The 22,704-nt window shown below is 37.0% G+C and overlaps 1 non-coding gene across 1 annotated transcript; it reads left to right on the forward strand.

The window, feature by feature from the left end:
• The first annotated feature begins 7,550 nt into the window (after window positions 1–7,550).
• Window positions 7,551–7,699, forward strand: LOC131503368 (U12 minor spliceosomal RNA). The gene has a single exon (XR_009257440.1). It is a non-coding gene; the product is annotated as a U12 minor spliceosomal RNA (small nuclear RNA).
• Window positions 7,700–22,704: the final 15,005 nt, after the last annotated feature.

Raw genomic sequence — 22,704 nt, forward strand, 5'->3', positions numbered from 1 at the left:
CTGTCACTATTTGCAGATGGCATGATACTATACATAGAAAACCCTAAAGACTACACCAAACAGCTATTGGAAGTAATAAATGAATTCAGTATAGTTCAGCATACAAAATTAATATACAGAAATCAACTGAATTTATATACAGTAATAATTAAGTACCAAGAAATAGACATTACAAAACCAATTCCATTTATAATTACAGCAAAAGGAATAACCAAGAAATTTTCACCAAGGAGTTAAAAGATCTGTACTTTGAAGTCTGCAAAACATTGATGAAAGAACTTGAGGATGACACCAAGAAATGAAATACCATGCTCATGGGCTGGACGAATTAAAGTTGTTAAAATGCCCACAGTAACCAAAGATACCTACAGATTTAACACAATCCTTATCAAAATTCTTATAGTATTTTTAACAGAAATAGAACAAAAAATCATAAAATTAGTATGGAACCATGAAAGACCCTGAATAGCCAAAATTATCTTGAGAAAGAAGACCAAAGCTGGTGGTCTCACAATCTGAGATTTCAAGACTTACTACAAAGCTAAGGCAAATACCGTATGATTTCATTCATATGTGAAATCTAAAAAATAAGATAGATGAATAAATAAAAAGAAGAATCAGATGTATAAATACAAAGACAAAACTGATGTTTCAAAGGAAGATGGGAATGGGCAAAATAGGTAAAGGGGATTAGGAGATACAGGCTTCCAGTTATGGAATAAATAAGTCACATAAATCAGGCACAGCATTAGTAATGTAATCAATGATAATGTCATAGCATTTCATGGTCATAGATGGTAGCTGCACTTGTTGTGAGCATAGTATAATGTATGGAGAAGTTGAATCACTATATTGTACAACTAAAACTAATGTAACATTGTCAACTATATTCAAATAAAAATTTAAAAAACCAGAATGGTTCTGGAATAAAACTAGATGCATAGGTAGATGGAATAGAATAGAGAACCCAGAAATAAGGCAACATGTATATGGTCAATTAATTTACAACAAAATAAGCAAGAATATACAATGTGGAAAAGACAGTCTTTCCAATAAATGGCACTGAGAAAACTGGACAACTACCTGTCAATAAATGGCAGAGAAAATTGGACAAATACATGCAAAAGAATAAACCTGGACCATTTTCTTATACTATACAAAAAATAAATTCAAATTGGGTTGAAGATCTAAATGTGAGACTTGAAACAATAAAACTCCTAGAAGTTTTATAAAGGTAGTAATCTCCTGGACATCAGTCGTAGCAACATTTTTCTAAATGTGTCTCCTCAGGAAAAATAATCAAATGCAAAAATAAACTATGGGGACTACACCAAAATTAAAAGGTTTTGCACAGTGAAGGAAACAATCAACAAAGTGAAAAGGCGACCTAATGTATAGGAGAACATATTTGCAAATGGTATATCTGATAAGGGGTTAATATCCAAAATATATAAAGAACATACACAACTCAGCATCAAAAATACCCAGATAATCGTATTAAAATAGGTAGAGGGGTTCCGGAAGATGGCGGCGTAGGAGGACGCTGGGCTCACCGCACGTCCTGCTAATCACTTAGATTCCACCTACACCTGCCTAAAGAACCCAGAAAACCGCCAGAGGATTAGCAGAACGGAGTCTCCGGAGCCAAGCACAGACGAGAGGCCCACGGAAGAGGGTAGGAAGGGCGGCGAGGCGGTGCGCGCTCCACGGACTGGCGGGAGGGAGCCAGGGCGGAGGGGCGGCTCGCCGGCCAAGCAGAGCCCCCGAGTCGGGCTGGCAAAAGCGGAGGGGCCGGACGGACTGTGTTCTGACAGCAAGCGCGACTTAGCATCTGGGAGGTCAGAAGTTAACAGCTCTGCTCAGAAAGCGGGAAGGCTGGAGGACAAAGGGAGGGAGAGCTGCTGAGCCCCCGGACGGACGGAAGAGCTCAGCTTGGCGGGGAACAAAGGCGCTCACCAGCGCCATCTCCCCCGCCCATCCCCCAGCCAAAATCCCAAAGAGAACCAGTTCCTGCCAGGGAACTTGCTCGCTCCGCGCAAACACCCAACTCTGTGCTTCTGCGGAGCCAAACCTCCGGCAGCGGATCTGACTCCCTCCCGCTGCCACAGGGCCCCTCCTGAAGTGGATCACCTAAGGAGAAGCGAGCTAAGCCTGCCCCTCCTGCCCCCGTGCACCTTGCCTACCCACCCCAGCTAATACGCCAGCTCCCCAGCACCACAAGCCTGGCAGTGTGCAAGTAGCCCAGACGGGCCACGCCACCCCACAGTGAATCCCGCCCCTAGGAGAGGGGAAGAGAAGGCACTCACCAGTCTGACTGTGGCCCCAGCGGTGGGCTGGGGGCAGACATCAGGTCGGACTGCGGCCCCGCCCACCAACTCCAGTTATACACCACAGCACGGGGGAAGTGCCCTGCGGGTCCTCACCGCTCCAGGGACTGTCCAAAATGACCAAACGGAAGAATTCCCCTCAGAAGAATCTCCAGGAAATAACAACAGCTAATGAACTGATCAAAAAGAATTTAAATAATATAACAGAAAGTGAATTTAGAATAATAGTCATAAAATTAATCGCTGGGCTTGAAAACAGTATACAGGACAGCAGAGAATCTCTTGGTACAGAGATCAAGGGACTAAGGAACAGTCACGAGGAGCTGAAAAACGCTTTAAACGAAATGCAAAACAAAATGGAAACCACGACGGCTCGGATTGAAGAGGCAGAGGAGAGAATAGGTGAACTAGAAGATAAAGTTATGGAGAAAGAGGAAGCTGAAAGAAAGAGAGATAAAAAAATCCAGGAGTATGAGGGGAAAATTAGAGAACTAAGTGATACACTAAAAAGAAATAATATACGCATAATTGGTATCCCAGAGGAGGAAGAGAGAGGGAAAGGTGCTGAAGGGGTACTTGAAGAAATTATAGCTGAGAACTTCCCTGAACTGGGGAAGGAAAAAGGCATTGAAATCCAAGAGGCACAGAGAACTCCCTTCAGACGTAACTTGAATCGATCTTCTGCACGACATATCAGAGTGAAACTGGCAAAATACAAGGATAAAGAGAAAATTCTGAAAGCAGCAAGGGATAAACGTGCCCTCACATATAAAGGGAGACCTATAAGACTTGTGACTGATCTCTCCTTTGAAATTTGGCAGGCCAGAAAGGCTTGGCACGATATCTTCAGTGTGCTAAACAGAAAAAATATGCAGCCGAGAATCCTTTATCCAGCAAGTCTGTCATTTAGAATAGAAGGAGAGATAAAGGTCTTCCCAAACAAACAAAAACTGAAGGAATTTGTCACCACGAAACCAGCCCTACAAGAGATCCTAAGGGGGATCCTGTGAGACAAAGTACCAGAGACATCACTACAAGCATAAAACATACAGACATCACAATGACTCTAAACCCGTATCTTTCTATAATAACACTGAATGTAAATGGATTAAATGCGCCAACCAAAAGACATAGGGTATCAGAATGGATAAAAAAACAAGACCCATCTATTTGCTGTCTACAAGAGACTCATTTTCGGTCTGAGGACACCTTTAGATTGAGAGTGAGGGGATGGAGAACTATTTATCATGCTACTGGAAGCCAAAAGAAAGCTGGAGTAGCCATACTTATATCAGACAAACTAGACTTTAAATTAAAGGCTGTAACAAGAGATGAAGAAGGGCATTATATAATAATTACAGGGTCTATCCATCAGGAAGAGCTAACAATTATAAATGTCTATGCGCCAAATACCGGAGCCCCCAGATATATAAAACAGTTACTCATAAACATAAGCAACCTTATTGATAAGAATGTGGTCATTGCAGGGGACTTTAACACCCCACTTACAGAAATGGATAGATCATCTAGACACACAGTCAATAAAGAAACAAGGGCCCTGAATGATACATTGGATCAGATGGACTTGACAGATATATTTAGAACTCTGCATCCCAAAGCAACAGAATATACTTTCTTCTCGAGTGCACATGGAACATTCTCCAAGATAGATCATATACTGGGTCACAAAACAGGCCTTCATAAGTTTACAAGAATTGAAATTATACCATGCATACTTTCATACCACAATGCTATGAAGCTTGAAATCAACCACAGGAAAAAGTCTGGAAAACCTCCAAAAGCATGGAGGTTAAAGAACACCCTACTAACGAATGAGTGGGTCAACCAGGCAGTTAGAGAAGAAATTAAAAAATATATGGAAACAAACGAAAATGAAAATACAACAATCCAAACTCTTTGGGACGCAGCGAAGGCAGTCCTGAGAGGAAAATACATTGCAATCCAGGCCTATCTCAAGAAACAAGAAAAATCCCAAAGACAAAATCTAACAGCACACCTAAAGGAAATAGAAGCAGAACAGCAAAGGCAGCCTAAACCCAGCAGAAGAAGAGAAATCATAAAGATCAGAGCAGAAATAAACAATATAGAATCTAAAAAAACTGTAGAGCAGATCAACGAAACCAAGAGTTGGTTTTTTGAAAAAATAAACAAAATTGACAAACCTCTAGCCAGGCTTCTCAAAAAGAAAAGGGAGATGACCCCAATAGATAAAATCATGAATGAAAATGGAATTATTACAACCAATCCCTCAGAGATACAAACAATTATCAGGGAATACTATGAAAAATTATATGCCAACAAATTGGACAACCTGGAAGAAATGGACAAATTCCTAAACACCCACACTCTTCCAAAACTCAATCAGGAGGAAATATTTTTAACTTTTTGAAGAACATCCATAGTGTTTTCCAAAGTGGCTGCACCAGTTTTAAATTCCCATCAACACTGAGAGAGGTTTCCCTTTTCACCAACACCTGTTGTTTCTTGTGTTGTTGATTTTTGCCATTCTGACAGGTGTGAGGTGATACCTCATTGTAGTTTTGATTTATATTTCCTTGATGATGAGTGATGTTAAGAATCTTTTCATGTGTCTGTTGGCCATCTGTATGTCTTCTTTGGAAAAATATCTACTCATGCCTTCTGCCCATTTTTTAATTGGATTATTTTTTTAGGATGTTGAGTTTGATAAGTTCTTTGTATATTTTGGATACTAACCTTTATCAGCAAAACATTTGCAACTATCTTCTCCTACTTTATAGATTGCCTTCTAGTTTTGTTTATTGTTTACTTTGTTGTGCAGAAGCTTGTTATTTTGATGTATTCCCATTAGTTTGTTTTTGCTTTAGTTTCCCTTGCCTCAAGAGACATATCTAGTGGGGTGCCTGGATGGCTCAGTTGGTTAAGTGTCTGACTATAGGTCAGGTCATAATCTCATGGTTCATGAGTTTGAGCCACACATCAGGTTTTCTGCTGTCAGCACACAGTCTGCTTCAGATACTCTGTACCCTTTTCTTTATTCCTCTCCCCCACTTTCTCTCTCTCTCTTTCTCAAAAATAAATAAACATTTTATAAAGTGACATCAAGAAAGAAGTTTCGATAGCTGATGTCAAAGAGGGTACTCCTTCTATTCATCTCTGAATTTTTATGATTTCAGGTCTCATATTTATGTATTTAATCCATTAGCTAAAGGAATTTAATAACACACGGAAGAACCATGATCAAGTGGATTTATTCCTATGATGCAAGGATAGTTCAACACCCACAAATCAATCCACTTGTTACACCATATTAACAAAATGAAAGAAAAATTATCATACAATTATGTCAATAGATGCAGAAAAAGCATTTGGCAAATTCAACATTCATTTATCATAACTCTCAATGAAGTGGGAATAGAGGGAACATACCTCAACATAATAAAAGTCATATATGAAAAAACACACAGCCATAATCACACTCAATGGTGGAAAGCCGAAAGGTATTCTTTTAAGATCATGAACACAATAAAGATACCTACTATCCATAGTTCCCACTTGTATTCAACAATATATTGCTTTAGCAATTAGGCAAGAAAAAAATTAAATGTATCCAAAATTGGAAAGGAAAAAATAAAGCTTTAAATATCAGCAGATGACCTGATACTGTATATAGAAAGCCCTAAAAACCCCATTAATAAACAATTGGATGAATAAATACATTCAGTAAATTTTCAGAATACAAAATTAATATACAAAATCTGTTGAATTTTTATACACTTGTAATGGACTATCAGAAAGATAAATAAAGAAAAAATATCATTTACAATTGTATCAAAAAGAATAAAATGTCTAGGGGCGCCTGGGTGGCTCAGTCGGTTAAGTGTCCGACTTCAGCTCAGGTCACGATCTTGCAGTCCGTGAGTTCGAGCCCCGCGTCGGGCTCTGGGCTGATGGCTCAGAGCCTGGAGCCTGCTTCCGATTCTGTGTCTCCCTCTCTCTCTGCCCCTCCCCTGTTCATGCTCTGTCTCTCTCTGTCTCAAAAATAAATAAAATGGTAAAAAAAAATTAAAAAAAAAAGAATAAAACTTCTAGGAATAAATTTAACCAAGAAGGTGAAAGACCTGTTCACTGAAAACTACAAGGCATAAATGAAAAAATCTGAAGAAGATACAAATAAAAGAAAAGATATTTTGTGCTCATGCGCTGGAAAAATTAATATTTTTAAATGTCCATACTACCCAAAGGTATCTACAGATTTAATACACTCCTGATGAAAGCTCCAATGTTATTTTTTTATGTAAATAAAACATATAATCCTAAAATTTGTATGAAAACATAAAAGACCATGTATAACCAAACCAATCTTGAGAAAGAACAAATCCAGAGGTTTCATGCTCCAGATTTCTAAGTGCACTATGAAGGTACTGTAATCAAAAGAGGACGGTATTGGCATAAAAATAGGCACTGAGATTAATGGAACAGAATAAAAAGCCAAGAAATAAACCCACACTTATATGGCCAATTAAATTTTGACAAAGTTGGCGAGAATATATAATGGAAAAGAATCTCTTTTCAATAAATGATGTTGAGAAACTGGAAAGCTACATACTAAATAATGAAACTCGAGCACTATCATACATGATATATGAAAATGAGCTCAAAATGGATTAAAAGCTTTAATGTAAGACCTGAAACCATAAAACTGACAGAAGAAAACATAGATGGAATGTTTCTTGACAATTGTCTTAGTGATTTTTTTCAAAAATATGACTTCAGAGGCAAGGAAAACAAAGCAAAAATAATTGAATGGGACTAAATTAAAATCAAAAGCTTCTGGGGCACCTGGATGGCTCAGTCAGTTAGGCATCTGACTTCAGTTCAGGCCATGATCTCCCAGTCTGTGAGTTTGAGCCCCATGTCGGGCTCTGTGCTGACAGCTCAGAGCCTGGAATCTGTTTTGTATTCTGTGTTTCCCTCTCTCTCTCTGCCCCTCCCCCACTCGTGCTCTCTCTCTTTCTCAAAAATAAACATTAAAAAGTATTTAAAAATAATAAAGTAAAAAATAAGAAGCTTCTGCACAACAAAGGAAACCATTAACAAAATGAAAAGGCAACCTACTGAATGGGAGAATATATCATGTATCTGATAAAAATTTAACATAAAAAATATATGAAGAATTACAACTCAGAAGCAAAAACAAATAGATTAAAAAAAGGGCAGAGGATGCCTTAAACTTATAAGTAAGGAAAATAACGATTCAAGGTGACACCCAAATACTCACTGCTAATGGGAGACTAATTTATGAGCAGCTGAAGGTTGCCTCTAAGGTGACTCACCTACCTTCAGCATGCCTGAGAGTCACCATCTGCCCATCCCCTTTTAACACTTAAAAAGTAGAAGGGCGCCTGGGTGGTTAAGTTGGCTAAGCATCCAACTTTGGCTCATGTCATGATCTCCTATTCCTGGGTTTGAGCCCCAGGTAGGGCTCTGTGCTGACAGCTCAGAATCTGGAGCCTGCTTTGGATTCTGTGTCTCCCTCTCTCTCTTCCCCTCATTCACATTCTGTCTCTCTCTCTCTCTCTCTCTCTCAAAAATAAAAAACGCTAAAATATTTTTAAAAACACTGAAAAAGTACAGTAATAGGACAGTAGTGAACAAGATTGAGAAGGTGCTTATAACAAAGAGGATTAACCCTAGAAGGTTTATGGGCCCAAGGTCAGCAACTCCTGGAGTGGTTTGTATTTGTCTTCCCTACTCCATGTGTTACCTGAATCTTCTAAAAAAGATGGGCAGAGGATTTGAACAGACATTTTCCCAAAGAAGATATTCAGATGGCCAACAGGCACATGAAAAGATGCTCAACATCACTAATCACAGGGAAATTCAAATCAGAAACATAATGATATATCTTATACCAGCCATAATGGTTATAATTAAAAAGACATGTAACAAACAAGTGTTGGCAAGGATGTGGATAAAAGGGAATACTTAGGTACTGTTGGTGGTAATGGAAATTAACACAGCTACTATGAAAGCAGGTTTTTCTTTTTTTCCTTTTTTAAAAATTTTATTTAAATCCAAGTTACTTAACATATAGCATAATAATGGTTTCAAGAGTAAAATTTAGGAAGCCATGGACATCACCATGAATGTCAGTAGTTGCCCTGCCCTTGCCCTAGCCACCCTCTGGTGTTTAAAAATGCTCCAATGTACCCTGAGAGCATTGCCTCTGGAATCAGACCACTTAGATTAAAGTCCTAGCTTGATCACCTACCATCTGAATGCTCTCCAGCAAGTTATTTCACTTCTCTGGGTCTCAATTTCTTCATCTGTAATAATAGGATTTACCTCAGAGGATGACTATGAAGAAATAATGAGTCAATATTTTCAAACAGACATTTTTAGGAAGGTAATATCACATTTTATTGAGAAGATGGCAGTCTAGGAGGACGCTGGGCTCACCTCATCCTGCTGATCACTTAGATTCCACCCAAACCTGCCTAAATAACCCAGCAAACCTCCAGAAGACTAGCAGAACAGACTCTCCAGGACCAAGCATAGACAAGAGGCCCACAGAAGAGGGTAGGAAGGGAGGAGAGGCGGTGCGTGATACACAGACAGGCGGGAGGGAGCCTGGGCGGTGGAGGGGCAGTCCACCCTGCAAGGCAGAGCCCCTGAAGTCTGGCTTCCAAAAGTGTAGGGGCCCACTGCGTGAGTCCTGACAGGGGGCGGGACTTAATATCTGGAATGTTATAAGTCAGCAGCTCTGCTCGGAGAGCAGAAGGGCGAGAGGACACTGGGAGGGAGATGTGTTGAGCCCCGGACGACAGAGCTCAGCTCAGCGGGGAACAAAGGCACTGGCAGGCGCCATCTCCCTCTCCCACACCAGAAACGGAATTCCAAAGGGAACCAGTTCCCATCACCAAACTTGCTCACACCGCTCAACACCCAACGTTGTGCTTATGTGAATCCATCCCTCCTATGGGTCTGCCTCCCTCCTGGTGCTGCAGGGCCCCTCTGCAGGAGAGACCACCAATGGCAAAGTGAACTAAGCCTACCCCTCCCACCCCTGTGCACCTTGCGGAACCACCCCAGCTAATACTCCAGATCCCATTGAAGCAGAACCACAAGCTTGGTAGAGTGCAAATAGCCCAGACAGGGGCCACACCACCCCACAGTGATTCCTGCCCTGGGAGAGGGGAAGATAAGGTACACACCAGTCTGACTGTGGCCCCAGCTGTGGGTGGAGGACAGACATCGGGTCTGACTGCGGCCCCGCTTACCAACACAATTTACTCCAGACAGCACGGGGAAGTGGCCTGAAGTTTGGAGCCACCCCAGGGAATACACAAAATAACTAAATGGAAGAAGTCTCCTCAAAAGAAACTCCAGGATGTAGCAACAGCTAATTAATTGGTCAAAAACGATTTTGGCAATATAATGGAATAAGAATTTAGAATAATAGTCATAAAATTAATTGCTGGGCTTGAAAAAATCATAGAGGAGAGCAGAGAATCTATTGCTACAGAGATCAAGGGACAAAGAAATCATCATGAGGAGCAAAAAAAATGCTATAAATGAGGTGCAAAATAATACGGAAGTGACCACAGCATGGATTAAAGAGGCAGAGGAGAGAATAGGTGAATTAGAAGGTAAAATTATGGAAAAAGATGAAGCTGAGAAAAAGAGAGATAAAAAAATCCAGGAGTATGAGGGGACAATTAGAGAACACAGTGATGCAATCAAACGGAACAATATCCTTATGATAGGAATTCCAGAAGAGAACAGAGAGAGAAAGGGGCTGAAGGTGTACTTGAAGAAATCATAGCTGAGAAAACCCCTGATGGGGGAAAGGAAAAAAGGCATTGAAATCAAAACGGCACAGAAAACTCCCTTCAGAAGTAACTTGAATCGAGCCTCTACATGACATATCATAGAGAAACTGGCAAAATACAAGGATAAAGAGAAAATTCTGAAAGCAGTTAGGGATAAACAGGTTCTATCGTACAAAGGGAAACCCATAGGACTAGTGGCAGACCTATCTGCTGAAACTTGGCAGGCCAGAAAGGAATGGCAGGAAATCTTCAATGTGATGAACAGGAAAAATATGTAGCCAAAAATCCTTTATTCAACAAGTCTGTCATTCAGAATAGAAGGAGAGATAAAGGTTTTCCCAAACAAACAAACAAACAAACAAACAAAAACTGAGGGAATTCATCACCACTAAACCAGCCATACAAGAGATCCTAAGGGCGATTCTGTAAGTAAAATGTTGCAAGGACCACAAAGTACCAGAGACATCACTACAAGCATGAAACCTACAGACATCACAATGACTGTAAACCTGTATCTTTCAATAATAACACTGAATATAAATGGACTAAGTGCTCCAACCAAAAGTCATAGGGTATCAGAATGGATAAAATACAAGACCCATCTATTTGCTGTCTACAAGAGACAAATTTTAGACCTGAGGACACCTTCAGATTGAAAGTGAAGGGATGGAGAACTATCTATCATGCTACTGGAAGTCAAAAGAAAGCTGGAGTAGCCATACTTATATCAGACAAACTAGACTTTAAATTAAAGGCTATAACAAGAGATGAAGAAGGGCATTATATAATAATTACAGGGTATATCCATCATGAAGAGCTAACAATTATAAATATATATGTGCCAAATGTGGGAGCCCCCAAATATATAAAACAATAATCACAAACAGAAGCAACAATATTGATAAGAATGTGGTAATTGCAGGGGAATTTAATACTCTATTTACAACAATGGATAGATCATCTAGACACAGGATCAATAAAGAAACAAGGGCCCTGAATGATACATTGGACCAGATGGAGTTGACAGATATATTTAGAACTCTGCATCCCAAAGCAACAGGATGTACTTTCTCCTCAAGTGCACATGGAACATTCTCCAACATATATCACATAGTGGGTCACAAAACAGCCATTCATAAGTATACAAGAATTGAGATCATACCATGCACACTGTCAGACCATAATGCTATGAAACTTGAAATCAACCACAGGAAAAAGTCTGGAAAACCTCCAAAAGCATGGATATTAAAGAACTCCCTACTAAAGAATGAATGGGTCAACCAGGAAATTAGAGAAGAAATTGAAAAATATATGGAAACAGATGAATATGAAAATAAACAATCCAAATGTTTTGGGATGCAGCAAAGGAAGTCCTGAGAGGAAAATACATTGCAATCCAGGCCTATCTCAAGAAACAAGAAAAATCCCAAATACAAAATCTAACAGCACACCTAAAGGAAATAGAAGCAGAACAGCAAAGTCACCTGAAACTCAGGAGAATAAGATAAATAATAAACCGGAGCAGAAAAAAAATATAGAATCTAAAAACATGGTAGATTTCTCAGGATCCACATAAGAGTGAAACCATATGGTATCTGTCTTTCTCTGTATGGCTTATTTCACTTAGCATCACACTCTCCAGTTCCATCCACGTTGCTACAAAAGGCCATATTTCATTCTTTCTCATTGCCACGTAGTATTCCATTGTGTATATAAACCACAATTTCTTTATCCAAACCCATGGGGGAGGGGAAGGGAAAAAAAAAAAAAAAAAAAAAGAGGTTAGAGTGGGAGAGAGCCAAAGCATAAGAGACTGTTAAAAACTGAGAACAAACTGAGGGTTGATGGGGGGTGGGAGGGAGGGCAGGGTGGGTGATGGGTATTGAGGAGGGCACCTTTTGGGATGAGCACTGGGTGTTGTATGGAAACCAATTTGACAGTAAATTTCATATATTAAAAAAAAAAATAGAAAAGAAAAAAAAATAAAAACATGGTAGAGCAGATCAATGAAACCACGAGTTGTTTTTTGTGTTTTTTTGACAAAAATGAACAAATTGATAAACCTCTAGCCAGGCTTCTCAAAAAGAAAAGGGAGATGACCCAAATAGATAAAATCATTAATGAAAATGGAATTATTACAACCAATCCCTCAGAAATACAAGCAATTATCATGGAATACTATGAAAAATTATATGCCAACAAAATGGGCAACCTGGAAGAAATGCACAAATTCCTAAGCACCCGCACACTTCCAAAACTCAAACAGGAAGAAATAGAAAACTTGAACACACCCATAATCACCAACGAAATTGAATCTGTTATCAAAATTCTCCCAACACATAAGAGTCCAGGACCAGATTGCTTCCCAGGGGAGTTCTACCAGACGTTTAAAGCAGAGATAATACCTATCCTTCTCAAGCTATTCTAAAAAATAGAAAGGGAAGGAAAACTTCCAGACTCATTCTATGAAGCCAGCATTACTTTGATTCCTAAAACAAACAGAGACCCAGTAAAAAAAAGAGAACTACAGGCCAATATTCCTGACGAATATGGATGCAAAAATTCTCAACAAGATACTAGCAAATCGAATTCAACAGCATATAAAAACAATTATTCACCATGATCAAGTGGGATTCATTCCTGGGATGCAGGGCTGGTTCAACATTCGCAAATCAATCAACGTGATACATCACATTAATAAAGAAAAGATAAGAACCATATGATCCTGTCAATTGATGCAGAAAAGCATTTGACAAAATTCAGCATCTTTTCTTAATAAACACCCTTGAGAAAGTCGGGATACAAGGAACATACTTAAACATCATCAAAGCCATTTATGAAAAGCCCACAGCTAATATCATCCTCAATGGGGAAAAACAGAGAGCTTTCCCCCTGAAATCAGGAACATGACAGGGTTGTCCACTCTCACTGCTGTTGTTTAACATAGTGTTGGAAGTTCTAGCATCAGCAATCAGACAACAAAAGGAAGTCAAAGGCATCAAAATGGGCAAAGATGTAGTCAAGCTTTCACTTTTTGCAGATGACATGATATTATACATGGAAAACCCAATAGACTCCACCAAAAGTCTACTAGAACTGATACATGAATTCAGCAAAGTCGCAGGATACAAAATTAATGTACAGAAATCAGTTGCATTCTTATACACTAATAATGAAGCAAATCAAGACAAATAGAAAAGACTAGAAAATGATCCCATTCACAATTGCACCAAGAATCATAAAATACCTACGAATAAACCTAACCAAAGATGTAAAAGATCTGTATGCTGAAAACTATAGAAAGCTTATGAAGGAATTTGAAGAAGACACAAAGAAATGGAAAAACATTCCATGCTCATGGATTGGAAGAATAAATATTGTTAAAATGTCAATACTACCCAAAGCTATCTACACCTTCAATGCAATCCCAATCAAAATTGCACCAGCATTCTTCTCGAAGCTAGAACAAGCAATCCTAAAATTTGTATGGAACCACAAAAGACCCCGAATAGCCAAAGTAATTTTGAAGAAGAAGACCAAAGCAGGAGGCATCATAATCCCAGACTTTAGCCTCTACTACAAAGCTGTAATCATCAAGACAGCATGGTACTCGTACAAAAACAGATCCATAGACCAATGAAAAAAATAGAGACTCTAGCATTGGACCCACAAAAGTATGGCCAACTAATCTTTGACAAAGCAGGAAAGAATATCCAATGGAAAAAAGACAGGCTTTTTCACAAATGGTACTGGAGAACTGGACAGCAACATGCAGAAGAATGAAACTAGACCACTTTCTTACACCATTCACAAAAATAAACTCAAAATGGATAAAAGACCTGAATGTGAGACAGGAAACCATCAAAACCCTAGAGGAGTAAGCAGGAAGAAACCTCTCTGACCTCAGCCTCAGCAATTTCTTATTTGACACATCTCCAAAGTCAAGGGAATTAAAATTAAAAGTAAACTATTGAGATCTCAAGAAGATAAAAAACTTCTGCACTGCCAAGGAAACAATCAACAAAACTAAAAGACAACTGATGGAATGGGAAAAGATATTTGCAAATGACATATTGGACAAAGGGCTAGTATCCAAAATCTATAAAAAACTCACCAAACTCCACACCCAAAAAACAAATAATTCAGTGAAGAAATGGGCAGAAAAGATGAATTTACATCCACATGGCCAACACGCACATGAAAAGATGCTCAATGTCTCTCCTCATCAGGGAAATACAAAACAACAGCACACTGAGATACCACCTCACGCCAGTCAGAGTGGCTAAAATGAACAAATCAGGAGACTATAGATGCTGGCGAGGATGTGGAGAAACGGGAACCCTCTTGCACTGTTGGTGGGAATGCAAACTGGTGAAGCTGCTCTGCAAAACAGTGTGGAGGTTCCTCAAAAAAAATAAAAATAGATCTTCCCAATGACACAGCAATAGCACTGCTAGGAACTTACTCAAGGGATACAGGAGTGGTGATGCATAGGGGCACTTGTACTCCAATGTTTATAGCAACACTTTCAACCATAGCCAAATTATGGAAAGAACCTAAATGTCCATCAACTGATGAATGGATAAAGAAATTGTGGTTTATATACACAATGGAATACTACATGGCAATGAGAAAGAATGAAATATGGCCTTTTGTAGCAACGTGGATGGAACTGGAGAGTGTTATGCTCAGTGAAATAAGTCATACAGAGAAAGACAGATACCATATTTTTTCACTCTTATTTGGATCCTCGGAATCTTAACAGAAGACCATGGAGGAAGGGAAGGGAAAAAAAGTTAGAGAGGGCAGGAGGCAAACCATAAGAGACTCTTAAAAACTGAGAACAATCTGAGGGTTGATGGGGTGTGGGAGGGAGGGAAGGTTGGTGATAGGTATTGAGGAGAGCACCTGTTGGGATGAGAACTGGGGATTGTAGGGAAACCAATTTAACAATAAATATCATATTAAAAAATAATAAAATAAAATAAATTAAATTAAAATAAAATAAAATGAAAGAGTAGAATTTAGTGATTCATCACTTACATATAACACCCAATGAAAGCAGATTGCTCAAGAAATTAACAATAGAGGGGCGCCTGGGTGGCGCAGTCGGTTAAGCGTCCGACTTCAGCCAGGTCACGATCTCGCGGTCCGTGAGTTCGAGCCCCGCGTCAGGCTCTGGGCTGATGGCTCGGAGCCTGGAGCCTGTTTCCGATTCTGTGTCTCCCTCTCTCTCTGCCCCTCCCCCGTTCATGCTCTGTCTCTCTCTGTCCCAAAAATAAAAATAAAAAACGTTGAAAAAAAATTAAAAAAAAAAAAAAAGAAATTAACAATAGAGATACTATATGATTGATCAATTCCACTACCTAGTATCTATTTCAATTAAATAAAATATTAATTTGAAAATATATATGAAATATATATATGAAGTATATATATAACATATGAAGTATATAGTATAGATTACTACTCAGTCATAAAAAAATGATATCTTGTCATCTGTGACAACATGGATGGAACTTGAGGGTTTTATTCTAAGTGAAAGAAGTTAGAAACTCTAGGACAAATACCTCATGATTTCCCTTATGTGTTGAATCTTCAAAACAAAACAAACAAAGTAGAACAAAATCCCAATTCATAAAAACAGATTACCCATTGATGGTTGCCAGAGGGAAGAGGTGTTGGGGACATGAAATGGGTTAAGGGATTTAAGAAGTAAAAATGTTCAGTTATAAAATAAATATAGTTGACCCCTGAACACAGGTTGTTTGAACTGCATGAGTCCACTTATGTACACATTTTTGCAATATAATACTGGAAATGTATTTTCTCTTCCTTGTGATATTTTTAATAACATTTTCTTTTCTCTGGTTTACTTTATTGTAAAAATACAGTATATAATACATATAACAGAAAAAATATGTTAATCAAAAGTTAATCAACTGTTAATCAACTATTTGCCGGTAAGACTTCTGGTCAACAGTAGACAATTAGTGAAATTTGGGGGGAGTCAAAAGTTATATGCATATTTTTGACTGTGTAGATGTCAGCACCCCTAACCTCATGTTGTTTGACAGTCATGGAGATGCAAATCATGGAGATGTAGGAATATAGTCAATAATATTGTATTACCTTTTTGAGGTGACAGTTGGTAGTAGATATAGCAGTGACCATTTAGTAAAGTATACAAATGTCCACCTGAAAGTAATTTAAAATTGTATGTCAATTATACCTCAAACAAAAAAGTTTGGTAAACCATCTGTAGCAGAGGTTTCAGGAAAAATGAGGTCTTTGATTAACTTATCATTTTAAAAATATTTATTAGTTTATTAAAATTATTTCTTCTTCAGTCAATTTTGGCATTCATATTTTCCTAGGAATTTATCCATTTCACCTAGGTTTTCAAATTATGGGCATTACTTTTTTCATGATACTCTATTAGTTTTTATTTTTGTTATGTCAAAAGTTATTTTCTATTTTTCATTGTATTTGTTTTATTTGCACCTTATCTTTCTATTGGTGAGTTTCACTAGAGATCCTTCTATTTATTACTATTTTTAAAGAACCATAATTTGGTATTCTTATTTATCTCCAGTTTGATTGTCTAATTAATTTTTCTCTTGATCGTTATAATTTCTTCCTTTCTGAGTTAGATTTGCTCTATTCCTTTTCTTCAACCTCCTAAGTTGAATGTTTACATAATTTAGGTACTATATTCTGATTTATTTATTTAAAGCTACATACTTTTCTATAAATAGTGCTTGATCTGATTATTTTTTAATGTTTTTATTTTTAAGTAATCTGTACACCCAATGTGGAGCTCAAACTCACAACCCCAAGATCAAGAGTCACAAGCTCTACCCACTGAGCCAGCCAGGCACCACTGGCTGATAAATTTTGACATGTACTATTTCATTTATCATACTGTTATAAATATTTATTTATATCCTTTATGATTTTCTTTTTTTTAACTTTTTTAACATTTATTCATTTTTGAGAGACAGAATGGAGTGTGAGCTGGGGAGGGGCAGAGAGAGAGTGAGACAATCCAAAACAGGCTCCAGGCTCTGAGCTGTCAGCACACAGCCTGATGTAGGGCTCAAACTCACTGACTGAGAGATCATGACCTGGGCCAAAGTTGGATGCTTAACCTACTGAGCCACCCAGGCGCCTCCCTTTATGATTTTCTTTAACTTAAGCATTAAAAGTGTCAAGGGGTTATTTAGGAATATGTAATCTAGTAAAACAACACACAGGATTTTGTTGCTATTTTTTGTTACAAGTTTTTAATTTATTAAATTATTATCAAAAAGTATTCTAGATGATAATGACCTTTTGGAGTTTTCTGAGGCATTATTCATGGCTTAGTGCATCATTGCTTTTTATGGATATTCCATGTACAGAAAAAAAATTCTCTGTTGTGTGTGGAACTTTCTATAAAGAAAATAATTTAAGTGTATTCCATTTATTGTTCAAGTTGTCCACATCTCTACTTTTTATGTTTGTTTTGATTTTTTTATTTGAAACAATTTTAGATTTATAGAAGGGTTTAAAAGTAGAGAGTACAAAGATTGCCCATATACTCTTCACTCAGCTTCCCTTAAGGATGGAATTTTGTAAATAAAACACATTTATCAAAACTAATAATTCGTATAATACTATTAAACTACAGACTTTATTCTGTCTTTTTTCATTAAAGTCTTTATTGACATCACCATCCCATCAGAAACATCATATTGCATTCAGTCAGCATATCTCCTTAATCTTCTCAAATCAGTAACACTTTCTTAGTCTTTCCTTGTTTCTTAAGACCTTGACAATTTTTAAGGGTAGTGTCCAGGTACATTATATTGCTTGTAAATTTGGGTTTTTCTGATATTTTTAATTTCTTTGATGTTCCTTTCTCAATACTTCATATCAGAGGGTAAATGATATCAATATGACTTATTAAAATTTTAATCTTGATGACTTGGTTAAGGTGGTATCTGCCAGATTTCTCCACTATGAAGGTCCTCTTTTTCCTTTGACATTTACTTTTATTTGAAAGAGTCTAAGTTCAGCTAAGTCTAGCCTACAATTGAGTAATGGAGAATTAAGCTCTTTTGTCTGAAGAAAAAAAGCATAGAAGAAATTCTGGGCATATGTTAAAACTACCAGAAAACTGATAGTCTTCAGAAAGATATATTTTGAGGCTATGCAAATATATCCAGTTTCTTCCTCTAATTTAAGCTTTCATGAGTGTATTTTGTCCTCAGCAATTATTAGTGTCGTACTATGTCTCTGTTTCTTCTACATGAATTTATTAGAATTATTTGGCAAGAAACTTGGGTGCTTGGGTGGCTCAGTTGCTTGAGCATCCAACTCTTGGTTTCAGCTCAAGTCATGATCTCACAGTTAGTGAGTTGAGTGCCACATTGGGCTCTATGCTGATGTTGTGGAGCCTGCTTGGGATTCACTCTCCTCCCACTCTCTGCCCCTACCCTGCTTGTGCTCGCCTCTCTCTCTCTCTCTCTCAAAATAAATACATAAACATAAAAAAATAAAAATTAGAATTATTGCTAACAAATTTATTTATTGTTTATTGATGAATTCAATGATTTCTTATATAAGCAAGACTTATGGGTACTTTTTCCATTGGAATATAACATAATACTGTTATTTATTTATAGCTCAATCATTCCAGATTTGGCTATGGGAAACTCTTTCAGCTTGGATCTGTGTCTTTTGGATATGTCCCCATCTCTGCTTAGTTTTTATCTACTTGAGTATTAATTTTTCCCCAGTTTTATTGAGACAAGATTATAATACAACACTCTATAAATTTAATTTGTACAGTATAATGACTTATATTTATCATGGAATGACTACCACAATAAGTTTAGTTAACATCTACCATCTCATTCAGATGCAAAAAAAGAAGAAAAAGTAAACAATAGTTTTTCTTTTTAGTGAGAATTCCTAGAATCTATTCTCTTAACCACTTTCATCTATATCACACAGAAGTGTTAGCATAATAATTATGTTATACGTTATATTCATATTACTTATTTATTTTATAACTGGAAGTTGTACTTTATGACTATTTTAATCTAATTCTCCCTCCTACCACCTCTTGCTTCTGGTAACCATAAATCTTTATTTTTTTAATTTTTATTTAAATTCCAGTTAGCTAATATACAGTGTAGTGCTACCTTCAGGTGTACAATTCAGTGATTCAACACATACAACACCTGATGTTCATCACAATAAGGGCAATCCTTAAACTCCTCACCTATTTAACCCACCTCTCCATCCCACTGCTCCTCTGTTAACCAGAAGTTTCCTCTCTATAGTTGAGTCTGTTTCTTGGTATGCCTCTCTTTTTTCTCTTATGATCATTTGATTTGTTTCTTAAATTCCACCTATGAGTGAAATAATATGGTATTTCTTTTTCTCAGACTGACTTATTCTGCTTAGCATAATAATCTCTAGCTCCATGCATGTCATTGCAAATGGCAAGATTTCATTCTTTTTCATAGCTGAGTAATATTCCATTGTAAATACAGTTAAACTTTGGTTTGAAAGCATAATTCATTCCAGGAATATGCTTGTAGTAAAAAGCATTCATATATCAAAGCAAATTTCAAGAACCATTGACTCAGTTGTGATCATGCAATGTTCTGTGTCACATATTACTTGTATTACAAGACTTCACACATTTATCAAGTTAAAATTTATTAGAAATGTTTTCCCATCTTATGGAACACTTGCAGAACAAGTTACTCACAATCCAAGGTTTTACTGTATTTACTACATCTTTATCCATTCATAAGTTAGTGGATATTTGGGCTGTTTCCATAATTTGCTATTGTAGATAATGTTGTTATAAACATCAGGGTGCATGTCATCCCTTTGAATTAGTATTTTTGTATTCTTTGAGTGAATACCTAGTAGTGCAATTGCTAGATAGTAGGGTGATTTTATTTTTAGCTGTTTGAGTACCTCCATACTGTTTTCCAGAGAAGCTGCACCAGGTTGCATTCCCACCAAAAGTGTAAGAGGGATTCCCTTTCTCCACACGTTCACCAACACCTACTGACAACTGTGTCACTAATTTTAGAAATTCTGACGGGTCTGAAGTGATATCTCATTGTAGTTTTTATTAACATTTCCCTGAAGATAAATGATGTTGAGCATCTGTCACATGTCTGTTGGCCCTCTGGATGTCTTCTATGAAATAGGTCTATTCATTTCTTCTGCCCATTTTTTAACTAGATTATTTGTTTTGTTTTGTTTTGGTGTTGGGTTTTATAAGTTCTTTATATATTTCGGATACTAACACTTTTATCAACATTTGCAGATATCTTCTCCCATTCCAAAAGTTGACTTTCAGTTTTGTTTATTGTTTCCTTGTCTGTGCAGAAGCTTTTTATTTTGATAGAATTCCAATAGTTTATTTGTGATTTTGTTTCCCTTGCCTCAGTAGACATATCTTGTAAGAGGTTGCTATGGCTGATGTCAAGGAAGTTACTGCTTATGTTCTCCTCTAGGATTTTGATGTCTTCCTATCTCACAGGTATTTCATTCATTTTTAATTTATTTTTGTTTATGATGTAAGCAAGTGGTTCAATTTCATTCTTTTGCATGTTGCTGTCCAGTTTTCCAAACACCATTTGTTGAAGAGACTTTCATTTTTCTATTGGATATGCTTTCCTGCTTTGTTAAATATTCAATTCCCATTTAGTTGTGTGTTCATTTCTGGGTTTTCTATTCTATTCCTTTGAACTATGTGTCTATTTTTGTGCTAATACCATACTGTTTTGATCACTACAGCTTTGTAATATAACTTGAAGTCGGAATTGTGATGTCTCCAGCTTTGCTTTTCTTTTTCAAGGCTGCTTTGGGTATTCGGGGTCTTTTGGTTTCCATACAAATTTTAGGATTATTTGTTCGAGGTTTGTGAAAAATGCTGGTGGTATTTTGATAGTGATTGCATTAAGTGTGTAGACTGCATTGGGTAACATAGAATTTTAACAATATTTCCCCCCAAACCATGAGCATGGAATGTTTTTTTTCCATTTCTTTGTGCCATCTTCAATTTCTTTCATCAGAGTTTTATAGATTTTCAGAGGACAGATCTTTTAATCTGGTTAGGTTTATTCCTAGGTATCTTTTGGTGCAAATGTAAATGGGACTTATTCCTTGATTTCCTCTCTGCTGCTTCATTATTGTGTATAGAAATGCAATGTACATTGATTTTGTATCCTGCAACTATACTGAACTGGTGTATCAGTTCTAGTAATTCTTTTCTGGTGGAGTCATTTGAGTTTTCTATATAAGTATCATGCCATGTGCAAATAGTGAAAGATTTACTATTTCTTTGCCAATTTGGATGCCTTTTATTTCTTTTTGTTGTCTAATTCCTGAGGCTAAGATTTCCAGTACTATCTTAAATAACAGTGATGAGAATGGACATCCTTGTCTGGTTCCTGACATAGAGGAAACCTCTCAGTTTTTCCCCATTGAGGATGATATTAGCTGTGGGTTTTTTCATATATATGGCCTTTACTATGTTGAGATGTGTCTCCTCTAAGCACACTTTGTTGAGTGTTTTTATCATGAATGCATGTTGTACTTTGTGAAATGCTTTTTTTCCTATTGAAAGGATCATATGGTTCCTATCTTTTCTTTTATTAATGTGTAGTATCACATTGATTGATATGTGAATATTGAACCAACTTTGCAGACCAGAAACAAATCACACTTGATTGTGGTGAATAATTCTTTTAATATAGTTATATTTGGTTTACTAGTACTTTATTGAGAATATTTGCATACATGTTCATCAGAGATACTGGCCTGTAGTTCTCATTTTCACTGGAGTCTTTATGTGGTTTTGGTATCAGGGTAATGTTGGACTCATAGAATGAATTTGGAAGTTTTCCTTTGTTTTCAATTTTTTACTATTTTGAGAAAAGTATTAACTCTTCTTTAAATGTTTGGTAAAGTTCACCTTTGAAGTTCACCTTTGAAGCCATCTGGCCCTGGATTTTTGTTTGTTTTGAAATTTTGATTACTAATTCCATTTATTTGCTGGTTATCTGTCAAAGTTTTCTGTTTCTCTTTTTTTAATTTTGGTAATTTAAATGTTTCTAGGAATTCACCCATTTCTTCCACTCTGTCTAATTTGTTGGTATATAGTTTTTCATAAATTATGTTATAAATGTTTGCATTTCTGTGGTGTTGGTTGTTATTTCTCTTCTTCCATTTATGATTTTATTTGAGTCCTTTCTCTTTTCTTCTTGATAAATCTTGCTAGGTTTTTATTTCATTAATTTTTTTCAAAGAACCAGCTCCTGGGTTTTTTTTTAGATTTTTTTATTTCTATATCATTTATTTCTGCTCTAATCTTTATTACATTCCTTCTGCTGTCTTAAGGCATCATTGGTTCTTCTTTTTGTAGTTCTTCTAGGTGTAAGGTTAGGTTGTGTATTTGAGATTTTTCTTGCTTCTGAGATTGGCCTGTATTGCTGTATACTTTCCTTGTAGGACCACTTTTGCTG

This window comes from Neofelis nebulosa, chromosome X, assembly GCF_028018385.1.
Source record: "Neofelis nebulosa isolate mNeoNeb1 chromosome X, mNeoNeb1.pri, whole genome shotgun sequence".
Classification (NCBI taxonomy): domain Eukaryota; kingdom Metazoa; phylum Chordata; class Mammalia; order Carnivora; family Felidae; genus Neofelis; species Neofelis nebulosa.